At 48.8% G+C, this 14,080-nt stretch overlaps 1 pseudogene across 1 annotated transcript in view; it reads left to right on the top strand.

Annotated features, from left to right (window-relative positions):
- LOC308172842 (calsyntenin-2-like) overlaps window positions 1-14,080 on the top strand; it is a 363,997-nt pseudogene that overhangs the window by 338,011 nt on the left and 11,906 nt on the right. The window contains exons 2-3 of the transcript in view: window positions 4,367-4,533; window positions 12,541-12,689. The product of the transcript in view is annotated as a calsyntenin-2-like (transcript). The remainder of the gene's footprint in view (window positions 1-4,366; window positions 4,534-12,540; window positions 12,690-14,080) is intronic.

Here is a 14,080-nt window from a genome sequence, read left to right as displayed (position 1 = left end):
GGCAAGAAAGGAGAGAAGGGGAGAGAAGGAGAGGGACGCAGGTCTAGTTAAAGATAGATAAGAGACAATCCTGCTGGTATGCGCAGTACGTAGAGCTGAGATCTCCAGATATCTCTGCAACAAAAGGTACCGCTGTGCAAACCATCATGCACACACGGGTACACACACACCCTAAGATACTAACGGATGCTTTAAAAGTCAAATGAGCATACAGTGAACATACTGTAACATGCACTCCTATTCGCACTACATTTGGTGTGAATGGGACTCAAGTTTCATTCTTCAATTATCAATGGCTGTACAGTATATAAATCATTTAAAAGTCCTCAAATGCCAGTCCCAGATTGCCGCTGTAAAGGCAGAACTATTTGAAGTATTCTAGGTCATGGTTCATTTCAAGTTTCAAAGTTACCAAGCATAATACCCAAACATGTCCTGCTCACCTGTGAGTCAGCCCAGCAGATACAGTGCGTCCTTAGAATCAATGTTGTGAACCACTATCACAGCTAAAATATATGTTAAAGAGAGCATGGTGAAAATGGGCCTCCAGATCCTAAACTAGTACATCAGATCCCAATGAATGCTCTACCTTAATTATTCATCCAACTCAAATGGGTCAGCTTAGTGTCCTGGAGAGTGTGTGTGTGTGTGTGTGTGTGTGTGTGTGTGTGTGTGTGTGTGTGAGTGTGTGAGTGAGAGAGTAGGGAAGGAGACCATTAGCTTAAGAGGAATATGGTTACAGTACGCAGCCAGAGAAACAGAGAGTGAGAGAGGGGTAAAGAGAACAGGACGTTCATCATCCTGTGATGGGAGACAGCATACTAAATTAACTAAATTATTACACTAGCATCTTTGACACATGGAAACTAATTCTGGGGGCAGTTGCACAACTTGAACAGTCTTCAATGTTTAATGTTTAAAACTCCTCCTAGGTAAAGGGCATTTCTATCTTTCCTTTTCTGTGGTCATAAACAGACCCCCCCCCCCCCCCCCTCCACCCCCATCTTTCATATTTTCCCAGGGACAACCTCCCTGTTTTGACCCACAAGTAGTGTGTGAAAAGTGAGTGCATGTACGATTCTCTGAGAGTGCATCTGAGGGTCTCTTGTAGCCTCTGTGAGTTTCAGGGCCAAGGATTTGGTCTGAAGATGTCTTTCCTTCACAGACGTAAAGAACAGATTGAATTGAATTATTCATGAAAAGAGGGCCCTCTGTAAATGCATTCACACACTAATAGAACACGCACACATACATTGTCTGCCGGATACAGCAAGTGCAATGTGTTTGATGATATTGCAAGAGGGCACAGATCTGTCTGTCTGTGTGTGTGTGTGTGTGTGTGTGTGTGTGTGTGTGTGTGTGTGTGTGTGTGTGTGTGTGTGTGTGTGTGTGTGTGTGAATGAATGAATGAATGAATGAATGAATGAATGAATGAATGAATGGTCTTTATTGTCATTGCTATAGTACAGGTACCAAACAACGAAATGTAGGAGGGGTGGCTCCCCTGGTGCTAGGAAAAAAAAAAAAAAAAAAAAAAAACACAAGAAGGGAAGGAGCTGGTTTACATAAATAAAGGCTATGTACACTATCCACTATACTATACTGTACAGATAGACGACTAGGGTTGTCATATTGCACATAGTGTTATTGCACATTCATTTGAAGTGTCGCAGTTTGCAGGCTAGAAATGTACATATTTGTGCCTCAGCACTACACCTGATTTTTTCAGTCCAGCAGCTGCCATCAATCCGTCCAGACTGTCCAGGGCCCAGAACCTAGGTCTTTGCTGTGTTCAGGGCCTGGATGGCCCTGGGGTAGAAGCTGTGCTTCAGTCTGTTTGTCTGTCACAGCCAACTTAAGGCCAAAGATATTGAAGGTCTGTTTCGTGCCGAACAGTAAAGTACTATATTACACTGTGGTTTTTTCTAACGGCCTAATTGAGGGGATGAATGTGTCCAATGATGCGTAGCCTCGATGATGTGTAGAGATAGATCAGACCTATGTGGGCAAGGGAAGGTTATTTCTTATAATAAATATGGATAAATGGACGGAGTGTGATGGAGTAGTGGCAGCCCTGAAGAGGATTAAAATACCATCAATAGAGAAGGGAGTTCACTGGCCTTATTACTCTCTAAAGGAGGGTTAAGCGTCAGTGAATAGCCCCTGATATTTTTACACAAGCTATTGGCCCTGCCAATCCCCTTTCTAAAGGTAAATGGTAAATGGACTGCACTTATATAGCGCCTTTATCCAAAGCGCTTTACAACGGCCTCTCATTCACCCATTCACACACACATTCACACACCAATGGCGGCAAGCTGCCATGCAAGGCGCCGGCCCACTCGCTGGGAGCAATTTGGGGTTCAGTGCCTTGCCCAAGGACACTTCGACATGTGGCCAGCCGGGGCTCAAACCGCCGATCTGCCAACCTTGCGGCAATCATTAGACGGCGGCTCTACCTCCTGCGCCACAGCCGCCCCAAAGGCTACGCTTCAGCTGCTAGCTCTATGCTATTGACAGGCAGACAGGTCTCTTTCAACTTCTGGAGCCAATTCTGTCTTTGATGTAAATTGTTCCATGTTTGTTAGTTTCCATTATTTCCAATTATTATCCTTCTTAAAAGTGTTAATAAACTGTATATATAGACAGCTAAGTAGGCACTACTTTTAAGCACTACTAGCACTGTTAGCACTGCGTATTGAACGAGTGGGGGTTGATGGAAACCTTCGAGAGACATAATTGACAGATGGGAGGGGACATGTAAGAATGGGAAGACATTAAAAAAAAAGAACATAGGGTAGCCTGCCTTCTCCAGCAGACCATTAAAGGTACAGTGTTTATTTCCCACTCTCTCTTTTAATGGAAGGGCTGTTGCCTTCCATCTCTCATTCCCTCATAGAATTGAGTGCCACTTCTGACACACACACGCACACACACACACACACACACATACACAGTGTGTACTCTACAATGCCTACTGCTTAGTTCCTCCATCAGGCTCTGAATCGTCTCAGAGAGGAAGGCAAGTTGGCGACACACTGAGCAGAGCTGACATGATGTAAAGACTGGCTGCCACAAAGCGGAGCGATCAGCGGTTTTATCATCCATATTATTCTCGGTTCACGACGCCTGAATAATCCGATCGGTCCCTTTTTTTTTCCTGTGTGGGCGGGTCTTAATGGTTTCCCTGGCCTCGACTGTGAATTGATAACATCTGTCAGGGAAATGATGGGGCATAAGCAGCCATTTTGAGTGAGGAAGGGGAGGGGAGGGGAGGGGGAGGAAGGGGAAGAGCAGAGGAGGGAGGGGGAGGGAGGGGGAGGAAGGGGGAGGAAGGGGGAGAGCAAGGGAGGGAGGGGGAGGGAGGGGGAAGAGCAGGGGAGGGAGGGGGAGGAAGGGGAAGAGCAGGGGAGGGAGGGGGAGGGAGGGGGAGAGCAGGGGAGGGAGGGGGAAGAGCAGGGGAGGGAGGGGGAGGAAGGGGAAGAGCAGGGGAGGGAGGGAGAGGGAGGGAGGGGGAGAGCAGGGGAGGGAGGGGGAGAGCAGGGGAGGGATGGGGAGGAAGGGGAAGAGCAGGGGAGGGAGGGGGAGAGCAGGGGAGGGAGGGGGAGAGCAGGGGAGGGATGGGGAGGAAGGGGAAGAGCAGGGGAGGGAGGGGGAGGAAGGGGAAGAGCAGGGGAAGGAGGGGGAGGAAGGGGAAGAGCAGGGGAGGGAGGGGGAGAGCAGGGGAGGGAGGGGGAGGGAGGGGAAGAGCAGGGGAGGGAGGGGGAGGAAGGAGAGTTTTTCTCCAAGAACTGCTCTGGCAACCAGGGCACCATTAGGAACTAAAAAATGTGCGTATGTAACAGAGAAAGGTCAGCGTGTGTGTGTGTGTGTGTGTGTGTGTGTGTGTGTGTGTATGGTTGTATGCATGTATGTAACTGTCTGTAAACCATGCAGACATTGCCTGTCTGTCTGTTGAAGGGTTCTGTTTACCAAGAGCCTGTCCGCAAGGGCTGGTATGTGTCAGGCTGTAGTTGAAACCCTCTCCTAACGACGGTGCTAAAGACAATTAGATGCGGAGCTTCCATTTTGGCTCAAAGCAAACTGAAACCTGTTGTGATGAACGACCTGGCATCAGCGGACTGTCACTATACCATCTGCCTGGGCCCGCAGTGAGGACATACAGTGGTAGTGGCAGAGGCAAGGGATGAGGATCCTCTAAGAGCTGACTCAGGAACTGTGTATATATGTGTGTGTGTGTGTGTGTGTGTGTGTGTGTGTGTGTGTGTGTGTGTGTGTGTGTGTGTGTGCGTGCGTGCGTGTGTGTGTTTGCGTGCGTGCGTGCGCGTTTGCGTGCGTGCGCGCGTGTTTGTGTCTGTACATGTAGGTGGCGAGGTGACGAAGCCCCAGTTCACCCAGTACTTCCGGGGGAGTCTCTCAGGATTGACCATCAGGCCAGGGAAGATCGAGAGCCAGAAGGTCATCTCCTGTCTGCAGGCCTGCAAGGAGGGCCTGGACATCAACTCACTGGAGAGCCTGGGCAAGGGCATCAAGGTAGGCCATTTACATTTACATTTGTGGCATTTAGCAGACGCCTTATTCCAAAGCGACTTACAATCAATACATTTGAATGCTAAGCATGTGAATCATCAGTCCACCATTCGTGGCAGGAAGAGTAATCTAGCTCAGGCCCTGGGCCATTGATAGAAGGAAAAACCTTCTTCTATCACCTTCTTCTAAAACCTAGTTTTTTTTTGTTTGCTTTTTAATACTGGAGGAACAGAGAAACAGTACAAGGGGGGCAATAGAAGTTCTTAGGGACACAGTAGAGGGGAAAGCGGGTGTCTTTAGGAGACGTAGTGCTGACACTCATCATACACACTAGCTAATACACTCTATAAGACACACACACATCAGACACACTCTCACTCACTTACTCCCCCAGTTATTGGGGATATAGCTTCAGAATAATCCCTCAGAATAACCCCCATTCCCCTCTCCTCTCCTGAATCTGCTTCATCGATCAGTGTCCCTTCCTTTTCGCTTAGTCCTTTCTCCTCCTCCCCCACGGTTGTCCATCCCCTCCCCCCCTTCCTCCTAGCCTAAGGCTGATGATCCATCTCCTTTCACACAAAGGGAGAGAGAGAGAGGGATCGAGAAGAGGACAGGGAAGAGAGATGGTGCTTGTGCAGACTGCAGGGCTCTCTCTCGCATCCCCCGCTGCCCGTATCATAGAGCTCCTTGGACTGTTGTACCGTGATGAGATCTTGTCAGCCCTTTTAAGGTGGAGGGAAGACAGAAATAGAGAGAGGGAGGGAGGAAGGAAGAGAAAGTGGAGGTAAAAAACTGCAGGCTGGTTCACTTTATCTTTTAAGAAGTATTTCATTTTCTTTTCGTTGTCTCGGGGAGTGGGGCATGGGAGGGGGGGAGTGTGTGGGGGGGGGGGGGCACAGTAAGAACAGTGTTTAGGATCAGGTGGGAACCCTTCACAATGCAATCACAGGGGATGAGAGGGAAAAGAGCCAGAGGAAGGGTAAGAGAGAGAGAGAGAGAGAGAGAGAGAGAGAGAGAGAGAGAGGGGGGGGGGGGGAGAGATAAAAGAAGATGGAGAGAGAGAGGCTGGATAGACCCCTGGAGCATAGTCTCTTTGCTGCAACTGAAAGAGGGCTGTGGTATCGTATCACCACAGAGAAGCGCAGCATCAATGAGATGTGAGACTCAATGCCACTCCACTGGGACTGAGAGCTTGAGTGTGTCTGGGTAACGCAGGAGGCATATAATCCGGTCAAACAGTGCAGTAAAATGTGCAGACTCATGATGTTACACACACACTCACACTCACACGCCCCGGAATGCACACACACACACACACACATTACTAGTAGTAGGTTCATTCACACATAATGCTATACCTTATACAGACACTCATTTCATGGAAATCCGCTCACTTATTCTGTTCTTCCTGGTTGCCACTCTCTCTATCTAAAGTCTATCTCTCTCTATCTCTCTCACTCTGTCTGTCTCTCTCTCTCTGGCTCTCTCTCTCTCTCTGGCTCTCTCTCTGTCTCTCTCTCTCTCTCTCTGTCTCTCTCTCTCTCTCTCTCTGTCTCTGTCTCTCTCTCTCTCTCTGTCTCTCTCTCTCTCTCTCTCTCTGTCTCTCTCTCTCTCTGTGTCTCTGTCTCTCTCTCTCTGTCTCTCTCTCTCTGTCTCTCTCCTCTCTCTCTGTCTCTCTCTCTGTCTCTCTCTCTCTGTCTCTCTCTCTGTCTCTCTCTCTCTGTCTCTCTCTCTCTGTCTCTCTCTCTCTCTCTCTCTGTCTCTCTGTCTCTCTCTCTCTCTCTGTCTCTCTGTCTCTCTCTCTCTCTCTCTCTCTCTCTCTCTCTCTCTCTCTGTCTCTCTCTCTCTGTCTCTCTCTCTCTCTGTCTCTCTGTCTCTCTCTCTCTGTCTCTCTCTCTCTCTCTCTCTGTCTCTCTGTCTCTCTCTCTCTCTCTGTGTCTCTCTCTCTCTCTCTCTCTCTCTTTCTGTGCCCTGTGGTGAGAGGAGAAACACTGTATTTGAGAGAGGATGAACAGGAAGTAGACTAGAAATGGCAGTTTCAGCAGAAAGTGTTGCATGCTTGCTCAGCTGGCTAAAAGTCTAATTGTAGTGGAAGAAGTTTACATAGTGACATAGTTATATGAGATATCTTCAGGTAAGCTTAATAAGCTTTCGGTGACCATTAAAACCCATGTTGAGTTGTACAATATGAACAGTATTATTCAGGGTTGAACACATTCTTCAGGGTTCTTAATTTAGAGTTTTCTGAAAATGTGGTCTTCAACGGTGTATGATCAGCATCTTTGAGCCCCGGAAAAGCGCTGTATAAATATAATGAATTATTATTATTATTAGTGGGGTTCTAAGAATTTCAAAGAGCCTGGGGGAGTAATTCAGTGGAGCGGGTAGAGAGAGTAGAGTCTTCAATCTACTATAAATCAATTTAAGTTACCTAACTAATTCAAAAGTAAATGTTATATAGATAGATAGGGGGACTTAAACCCTGGTCTTTAGTGGTGGAAGGCATTGTCATTACTACTAAGCAGTGGAAACTTGAGTGTTGGCTACTAAACATTATGGATTTAGGCATCACTGGGCAACTGTCAGACAGTGAAAACTAGCTTGCTAGTGATTCAGCTGGCTATATCTAGATTAGACTGATTATCCATGCTGTCTAGTCTCTATTTGTAAATGACTGAGAAAGCTAGCTAGCTAGCGACAGGAACTTCCTCTAAATTGTCAAGTTACAATTTCACTTGAGTTTTGTTTTTAAACTTTTTAACTTTTAAAACCAATTGGTCCTTTTGTTAAAAAACATGGCTGGCTTGGCCCCTGCCTACCTCACTGACCCTACTATAAACATATAGCATCACAGCAATGCCTAGTGTGGGGTATGACGAGGAGATCAGGGGTGCACGTGGTCTCCAATCCTCTGATGCTGATCTCCTCGTCATACCGCACACTAGGCGTCGCACACTTGGCGGCCGTGCCTTTTCTATTGCTGCACCCAAGCTGTGGAACAACCTTCCACCAGCCCTCCAAGCTGTGGAACACCCTTCCACCAGCCCTCCAAGCTGTGGAACACCCTTCCACCAGCCCTCCAAGCTGTGGAACACCCTTCCACCAGCCCTCCAAGCTGTGGAACACCCTTCCACCAGCCCTCCAAGCTGTGGAACACCCTTCCACCAGCCCTCCAAGCTGTGGAACACCCTTCCACCAGCCCTCCAAGCTGTGGAACACCCTTCCACCAGCCCTCCAAGCTGTGGAACACCCTTCCACCAGCCCTCCAAGCTGTGGAACACCCTTCCACCAGCCCTCCAAGCTGTGGAACTCCCTGCCACCAGCCATCCGATGCTCAGATACTCTCAACACATTCAAGACCAGACCCAAGATGCTCTATCTGTTTAGACAGCATGGCATGGTCTTGACTAACACTATCCCCCAGAGCTGCCTTTTTGTTTGTTGTGTTTCTTTTTGTTGTTAATTGTCCTGCTTCTCTTCTTCTTATTTTAATTTTCCATTTTCTAATGTACAGTTTCCTTGAGTTTGAGAAAGGCGCTTTTAAATCAAATATAAAATATATTATTATTATTATTATTATTAGTAGTAGTAGTAGTAGTAGTAGTAGTAGTAGTAGTAGTAATATTATTATTATTATTATTATTTTTATTATTATTATTATTATTATTATTATTATTATTAAGTACCTAATCACAAACCTTTTAGGCACACCCAAACTAAATTAAGCAGACACGTTTCTGGGGGCTAAATACATGATATACTGTTTCATAAATACATGATAGTGTAGTGCCGGAGGAAAAAGGAAAGACGTAGGCAACGTAATGATAACTGTTTAATCAAAATAACAACTTGTACTCTCAGTACAGGACCAGAAAATAGATCACCAAAACTGTTGTGTCTAAACAGGAAGTTGCAACGTTAATAATCCTCCCCTCTGCCCCTAGTGCCAGAACTGGTTCCCTCCCACTACACAACCAACAGTAAGAGGAGAACATGAACCCATAATGTAGTCACTACACCAGCCCCCCCAGTGTTCAACTCAATATTGGAAATCCTCACGGCGAGGAGGGCGTATGGCCCGGCCCCTACGATCGTAGGTAAAGTCAGGAGGTGCGGGAGGAGGTGTGACATCGCCCATCACGTCCTCCTGCAGGGAAGGACGGGGGGCAGTGACGACCGGGGGCTCGCGAGCTGCGGGGGGTTGTCGGGGTCGGAGGGGGGAATGGCCAGGGCGCGGCAGGGGAGGTAGGACTGGAGGCCGGCCTCTGCGCGGTGGCAGGGCCAAGTCCAGGGGCAGTTCAAGGTCCAAGTGGGCCGGTTTGAGGCGATCAACGGACACACACTCAGGCCTACCCCCCATGTCAACCATGAAGTTCTTGGCTCCGGCCTCGATGACACGGAAAGGCCCGTCATAAGGAGGACGTAGTGGAGTCCTGTGGCCATCATGACGAATGAAAACGAACCTCGCTGAGTGCAGCTCCGGGGGCACCCTCGAAGTAGGGACACCATGCTGCGTAGTCGGGACCGGGACGAAGGTCCTGGCGCTGTCCAGCAGGGAGGCGCGCTGAGCGGCGGCGGACCAGGGCTCCGTTGACTTGGGAATGAAGTCACCGGGGACCCGCAGTGGCTGTCCAAACACCAGCTCAGCGGACGACGACTGGAGGTCCTCCTTAGGCGCTGTCCTGAGCCCCAGCATGACCCACGGCAGCTTGTCAAGCCAGTCGCTGTCCGTGAGGCTGGCTCGAAGGGCGGCCTTCATGGATCGATGGAAACGCTCACAGAGCCCGTTCGCCTGCGGGTGATAGGCGGTTGTGCGGTGGAGCTTGACCCCCAGATTCTCCGCCACCGCTGCCCACAGCTCTGAAGTAAACTGTGAGCCACGGTCAGAGGAGAGATCAGCAGGGGTGCCGTAGCGGGAGACCCACACCGCGATGAACGCCCGGGCCAGGTCGGGGGCTGTCGTTGAGGAGAGCGGAACTGCCTCCGGCCAGCGAGTCGTCCTGTCCACCATGGTAAAGAGATAGGTGTATCCGTGCGAGGGGGGCAGCGGCCCTACCAGGTCCACGTTTACATGATCGAACCTCCGCTCAGGCACAGAGAACTGCTCCAGGGGGGCCTTGACGTGTCGATGCACCTTGGCGCGCTGGCAGGCGATGCACGTGTCTACCCAGGCCCTCACATCCCTCTTGAGCCCATGCCAGACGAATTTCTCTGACACCAGCCGTGAGGACGGTTTCCTACCAGGGTGAGACAAGCCGTGTATCGCCTCGAAGGCGGGGCGCCTCCAGTTGGCGGGGACCACCGGTCGTGGCTGACCCATGGAGACGTCGCACAGGAGCGTGGCCCCTGCGTCACCGAAAACCACCTCTTCTAGGCGCAGTCCTGTGTCCGACAACTTGAGAGCCTGGACGGCGGGGTCGGCGGCCTGGTCTGCAGCCATGCGCGCGTAGTCCAAACCCAGTTGGACCGCACCAACCACCGCCCTGGAGAGACAATCCGCGACCTGGTTGGACTTCCCAGCAACGTGCTGGATGTCTGTGGTGAACTCGGATATGTAGGCGAGCTGGCGCTGTTGGCGGTCGGACCACGGCTCCGCCACCTTGGACATGGCGTGCGTGAGTGGCTTGTGGTCCACGTAGGCCGTAAACTCGTGGCCCTCCAGTAAAAAACGGAAGTGTCTGACAGCAAGCCACAGCCCGAGGAGCTCCCTGTCGAATGTGCTGTACCTTTGCTCTCTGGGAGACAGCTGGCGGCTGAAGAATGCAAGAGGCTGCCAGGCGTCCCCAACCCACTGTTCGTACACCGCTCCCACAGCAAAGTCAGAGGCGTCCGTGGTGAGAGCAGTGGGTGCCGAGGGCGAGGGGTGGGCCAACATGGCAGCGCGGGCCAGGGCCGCCTTGGTGTCCTGAAAGGCTTTGACACGCTCCGCCGTCCAGTCCACCGGCTGCTTCAGAGTCTTGCCCTTCTGGGCATCGTACAGAGGCCGCAGGATGTGAGCGATGTGGTGGAGGAAGCGATAGTAGAAGGTTACCATCCCGATGAACCCCTTGAGCTCGCTGATTGTGCTGGGGCGCGGGAAAGCAGCGACAGCTTCCACCTTCGAGGGGAGGGGGGTCACCCCCTCTGCGGAGACCCGGTGCCCGAGAAAGTCGATGGGGTTCCGTCCGAACTCACACTTCGCCGGATTGACAATCAGCCCATGTTGGCTGAGCCGTGTGAAAAGGGCCCGGAGGTGGGACAGGTGCTCCTCCTCTGTGGTGCTTGCGACGAGGATGTCATCCAAGTAGACGAAGAGGAATGGTAGGTCCCGGAGCACCGAGTGCATGAGGCGTTGGAAGGTCTGCGCCGCGTTCTTCAGGCCGAACGGCATCCGCAGAAACTCGAAGAGTCCAAATGGCGTGATTACGGCCGTCTTAGGGACGTCCTCGGGGTGCACCGGCACCTGATGGTACCCCCGTACCAGGTCCACTTTGGAGAAGAAGCGTTTGCCTGCCAGGTTCGCTGAAAAGTCCTGGACATGTGGGACCGGGTAGCGGTCAGGCTTGGACGCGTCGTTGAGGCGGCGGTAGTCCCCACATGGGCGCCACCCGCCGTCTGACTTAGGGACGATGTGCAGGGGAGACGCCCAGGGGCTGCTCGAGCGCCGAACGATGCCCACCTGCTCCATATGCGCAAACTCCGCCCTGGCGATGGCCAGCTTCTCCGGGTTGAGGCGCCTGGCCCTGGCGTGGAGGGGAGGCCCCTCGGTCTCGATGTGGTGCTCCACTCCGTGTTTCACCGTGGGCGCGGAGAAGGTGGGCTTGGTAAGGTCGGGGATCCCCAGTGTAGTGCCGGAGGAAAAAGGAAAGACGTAGGCAACGTAATGATAACTGTTTAATCAAAATAACAACTTGTACTCTCAGTACAGGACCAGAAAATAGATCACCAAAACTGTTGTGTCTAAACAGGAAGTTGCAACGTTAATAATCCTCCCCTCTGCCCCTAGTGCCAGAACTGGTTCCCTCCCACTACACAACCAACAGTAAGAGGAGAACATGAACCCATAATGTAGTCACTACAATATACTGTTTCATAAATACATTATATACTGTTTCATAAATACATGATATACTGTTTCATAAATACATGATATACTGTTTCATAAATACATGATATACTGTTTCATAAATACATTATATACTGTTTCATAAATCCATGATATACTGTTTCATAAGCGGACAGTGTCTTAAGGAGCAGAGGGAGGTGCCATGGTCCCATGCCGAGGAGCAATAAAGGAGCAATAGATTAGTCTCAATATGTAGTTAGCTTTCTGGCTTGCTGGGTAACTATTTATAACACAATGATAATCTTATCAAAGTAACTTTGTCGGTCAGCTAGGTTTCTGCAGATGCAAATCAGCTAGTATTGTACTGCCAGCTGCTCTGACACAGGAGCTCGTACCGGATGGGCAAAAAACGAATTAAGGCCACTAGAAATCTTAGTTCCTGATGCGTGTTTATTTCATTTTTTAAATTAACATATTTAGTCAACACTCAACTGTCGGAGAAGTGTGCATCATACACGACAGATTGTTTGGGCTGCACTTGACTGGCTGAAGTGAATATGTTCTTTTTTGAATCTTCACCCATAGCACAATACCATTCTATATTTATATATTTACCTTTATGTTAAAATCAAAAGCATTTCTAGCGATTGCATTGTAAAAAGTGTCATAATATCAAAAACAAAAACAGAGCTGTTTGATGGGACAGGTGATAGCAAGGTTATGCCTTGAATATGGTACTGTAAACTGGTCTATCATCTAACAGTTTGGTTATGTGTGGGGGGGCCTGGGGTGTTCTTTGGTCTGTTGACTGGGAGGGGGGGGGGGCTAGTGCTGGGTTGTTTGACTCATGTCTTGACTCTTCTTTGGCTCTCTTCTAGTTGTTGTAGTCTTTGTAGTGTGTTTTTGTGTTTGAAAAGCCAATGAAGGGTTTTTTGTTTGTTCCCATTCTCTCTCTCTGTCAGTTCCACTTTAACCCAGCCCAGTCGATCCTGGTGATGGAAGGGGAGGACCTGGAGAACATGAACGCGGCTCTGAGGAAGGTTTCGTACATCAACTCACGCCAGTTCCCCACGCCGGGCATCAGACGGCTCCACATCTCCACCCCAGTACAGTACGACTCATCACTTTCATCAACGTCGACATCTCTCTTTCTTCCTTTTTCTCTCTTTTCCTTCATTCGCTGTGCCTGTGTCCTTTCTTCCCTCTCCGGTCTTGTGTCTTCTCTCCCTCTTCTCTCCATCCCCCTCCCCTATCTTATTGTATTTCTCTCAGTTTGTGAGAAATCGAACACATAATGCACTGTTTGTATGTACTGGCTAGTCAGTATCACTCAGTCCTCTAAAACCACCACCACTCTCTTCCTGTGGGTTAATACTCCAAGGATAACGAATGGGCAACAAGGATTCACCTCAATGTTTCTCTAAATTTAACTGACTTTGTGCTAACAGTCATTGCCTATATCTTCTCATCACCCGAACAAAACATCCCAACTCCTCAGAGTACAGTGCCTAAGTTCGGAAAGTATTCGGACCCCTTCACGTTTTCCACATTGGATTAATACAGAGAGAACAGAAGACAGAGAGAGAGAGACTTAGAGAAAGAGGAAGAGAGGAACTGCATGAGACTATGATACACAATGCATTCGGAAAGTATTCAGACCCCTTCACCTTTTCACATTTTGTTGTGCTAGACTAAAATAGATTAAATTAAAATAATTTGCCATCAATCCACACACAATACCCCAGAATGACAGAAGTGAAATTCAAATACAGAAATACCTCATGTACATAAGTATTCAGAGCCTGTGTTATGACACTCTTAAAATCAGCTGAAATGCAAAAATGTCATCAACCATAAATTTACTGAAATAAATTAAAAAAGTAAAATAATGAAAAAGATTAGTCAGAAGCTTAAGCCGTTTATTCTCAATGTAACATGAGATCCAGAAGATTTGCAAAGTTTAGAGGATCTGATAATCTAATCGGAATCACAAATTGCATACCTCTTAATACAAAACAACATGGGACCTCCCCCTATTAAGATTATATTGAGAGGTGTGACAGTAATAATCAGTCATCTATTCTCCCAATAATCAGTCATCTATTCTCCTAATAATCAGTCATCTATTCTCCTAATAATCAGTCATCTATTCGGCAGGTTAAGTGGACTTTGACATGTTTTTGTGCTGAGATGTTTGGTAATAAGCTGATACATATTTCAGCATTGACAAATTTGATGAACAGACATGGGGGTTTTCCCTTTGTCATTCAGTACTGTGTGTGGATTATATGTCTATTTATTTTTTACATTTAATCCATTTTAAATTGAGTCTATAATACAACAAAATGTGAAAAAGTGAAGGGGTCTGAATACTTTCCGAAGGCATTGTAATAATAATATCACAGTCTCATGCCGTTTCTCTCTTTCTCTAATTCTGTCGCTCTCTGTCTTCTGTTCTCTCCTTCTCTTTAATCCACCATTCTCTCTTGCCACCTGGGGCGT

Source organism: Nansenia antarctica (genome assembly GCF_963989245.1).
Source record: "Nansenia antarctica genome assembly, chromosome: 17".
NCBI classification, from domain to species: domain Eukaryota; kingdom Metazoa; phylum Chordata; class Actinopteri; order Argentiniformes; family Microstomatidae; genus Nansenia; species Nansenia antarctica.
This window is presented reverse-complemented; position numbering and strand designations above follow the sequence as displayed.